The sequence below is a fragment of the Sinocyclocheilus anshuiensis genome, unplaced genomic scaffold (genome assembly GCF_001515605.1).
Source record: "Sinocyclocheilus anshuiensis isolate Anshui unplaced genomic scaffold, SAMN03320099.WGS_v1.1 scaffold891, whole genome shotgun sequence".
In the NCBI taxonomy this organism is placed as follows: Eukaryota; Metazoa; Chordata; class Actinopteri; order Cypriniformes; family Cyprinidae; genus Sinocyclocheilus; species Sinocyclocheilus anshuiensis.
The window spans coordinates 301,536-304,770 of NW_015546076.1; the positions used below are offsets into that span (position 1 = coordinate 301,536).

The window sequence follows — 3,235 nt, forward strand, 5'->3', positions numbered from 1 at the left end:
AATGTTTTTTTTTTAACAAACCTGTCTACAGAATTAACACTGATAAACAATTTTAACTCAAGATCATCCTGTCATCAACAATTATTTGCTATGCTGCATTGAAATAATTTAACAATTTCTTTCTTTTTTAATTGCTTTCACATGTAGCACAAAATAACTAGATATAAAAGGAATTAGAATATGATTATAGAGTTCTTCAGTTATAATGTCTATGTGTAGACCAACCTGGAAGACTAATTTACGATTCGTTCCCCCAGGAATTTCCTTTGTGAATTTGGCAATTTATATGCTGCAAAAATTGGCCAACTGACTTGACTGTTGCTACTTGTTAATGACTTTAAACCATACAACAGTTTTAAAATTCATGTTGTTTTACTGTAATTTATGTTGTAGTCTCTTCAAGTAATGTCAACCACAGTGCTTATTTTGGTCATACTGTAAATCAAAAAATGCTATTTTAAAAACCCATTCAAAATTCTAAGGGGACCCAATTGTCCCAAAAATGCTGTATGTTTTAAGACTTAAAACTGAACAGCTCTATTGATAAATTTGACTAAAGCAGAAAAAAATAAATACACTACCAGTATGATTGTTTTTTAATAAATGGTTTTATACCGCAAGAAAAATGTATGACAGTTTCCACGCAACTATAATGCAGCACAACTGTTTTCAACAGCAGATCAGCACATTTTCTTGAGCATATTAGAATGATTTCTGAAGGATCATGTGACACTGAAGACTGGAGTAATGATGCTGAAAATTCAGCTTTGCCATCACAGGAATAAATTATGTTTTAAAATATATACAAAAATAGTCATTTTAAATAGTAATAATATTTCCCAATATTACAGATTTTATTCTTTTTTTATCAAATAAAAGATTTTATTTTCTTCAAAAATCATACAGATTCCAAACTTTTGAACGGTGGTATATGACTGTGTTAAATAGGTTTTATCTTTGTTATTATTGTTGTATCATTTTGAGGGGCTGTTTTTTCTCTGTGCGTGATATGTTTATTATCTCGATGAGATTGGTTAGACGCTGTATAGAGAAGAAGAGCACAGGCATCATTTATCACTGATTTAGCATGTCTCCCTCTCTTTGGCCTGAGGTGAGGTGGAAATAGCTCTGTTACCCTCAGAGCAGCCAGAGAAACACATTCCCATCAGCCTCTAAACACGACAGTTTTGACCTTGACTGAGCGCCAGGAACATCTTACAACCAGTGCCGGCCCATCCAACAGGCGGTCACCTAGGGCCCTGCCTTAAGGGGAGGGCCCCGTGGTCACGAGGTTGTCAGTTGAATTTCTAGGTGTGTTCGACTTGAAGTGTCGCTACGCAGACCGATCGGTGCATGACATCAAAGTACCGCGAGTGCTATTGAGAGCCGACAGTCCCGCATGCTTTCGAATCGATCTGTGCGCACTGCGCAGCCCCACTTCAAGCCGACCACACATTTAGACTGCGTATCTACAGATGACGCACCAGGGCTGTACAGTGCAGCACATATTTTGTCTGTGCGATTAATACATTTACCACAATAGCATTTGTGCATGGGTTTTGCATGTGTATGATCCTATTTACAAACCTGTTGTCCAATAAAGAGAACATTTTAATGACATGTTTTTACTCCAAATTCATTTCATAACATCAGTCAAGTGTTTGAAATAACGTCCTTTTGTGATCTGACATGGTTTCAAATAACAGAATGAGGCAAAATCATTATTTTATATTCTATAGAGTGATAAAGGCTATGTTGATTAGCGTTGCATTATAAATATAGTTCATTCATAAATACCCGACATGGCTTGAAGAACAGAGATAAACTATTTAGTCGCAATCGTATGTTTATTGTCTTAATGATTGCTCAGTTAAAACGTCTCTATCTGTGTTTTATTCAGCTACAGCAATAGCATATGGCTTTGTCCATATTAGGGATTTCCTGGAACGTCATATGACTTCTATGAGTTCTATGAGTTGTACTGCACACAGGCACTATCCGGCTACCAGTATGAATGAAACAGACATTGCATTACATTTGTGCACCCGCTCACAACACCTTATTTTGCATAAAAATAAGAAAAATAATACTTCTGCCTCTAAGTTTTTCTCCAGTGTAGACTAGGGGTTTTTTTCTCTCTTAGTGGATGCATAAGATTTCCTGACAAAATTAAGAAATTACTGTCAAAGATTTTTAATCATAATTTATTTTATAATAAATGCTTAGACCTTGCTAAACATTTATAATTATAGGCCCCTTGCATGTTAACAGGTCATGCTGCAGTTTCCTGTAAAATATATTGATAATCATTAACAATAATTATTATTTTGTTTAATGTTTTTATTCAGTAATAACAATGATCAGAATTATTAGTAGTCATAATGATATATAAAAACAACCTTTTTGGGCAAATTGTGCTGCCCTACAAACAGGGACAACAAACTCTGTGTTCTTAATCATTTTTGGTAATAAAGAAAAAGTTTGTCTGAAAACCTTTCTTGTTACAGTTCAGATTTTGTGTGCAGATTGTTTTGTTAAGGTTCAGATTTGGGAATTCACTAGATATTGCCTCTCAGAATAGTCTCTCATAACGTCATGAAGTCTTGTTTTACATCAATGCTATTTTTAATTCATTTGAAATGAAAGAATGATAGAGAGATTAAAGTGAAGTTGTGGTAGAATTAGAGTCCATACGGTATCTTTCGGTAGCCGAAAAAGGATGTTCTGACTGCTATAAATAATATTTATCGCTGTAGTATTAGTACTTGTTTTAATACTGTTTTAAGTCTTAACAACTGTTCTGTCATGACAACTCTCGGAAGGATTGGCATGGTAATGTACATGACAATGTTAATGTTCAACCATCAACCATCTAGAGTTTCATGCCAGAACTCTGTATTGACGCCCATGATCACAGACAGACTTGTCATATGAGGGAAAATTGAGCCACATTCAGCATGTTACGTTAAATAATTACAGACATGGCTCCAGAATTAAATCACTGAGATTGCTTCTGAAATTAGTGAGGGTGATCTAAACTTAATATTAGATATATAGGCCTAACCATACATTTTTGTGCCGTTCATTGCTATGGCGCAAAGAGTACTCCTTATAATCACTAAAAGCTGTCATTCTAGTTCATCGGGATCTGACCAAGTTATGTTATATTTAAAGGGGTCATATGATGCTGCTAAAAAGAACATTATTTGGTGTAATGAAATGTTTATTCTTCAAT

The 3,235-nt window shown here is 34.7% G+C and overlaps 1 protein-coding gene across 2 annotated transcripts in view; it reads left to right on the top strand.

Annotated features, from left to right (window-relative positions):
* esamb (endothelial cell adhesion molecule b) overlaps positions 1-3,235 on the top strand; it is a 49,852-nt gene that overhangs the window by 34,989 nt on the left and 11,628 nt on the right. The gene's annotated exons all lie outside the window — the stretch shown is intronic.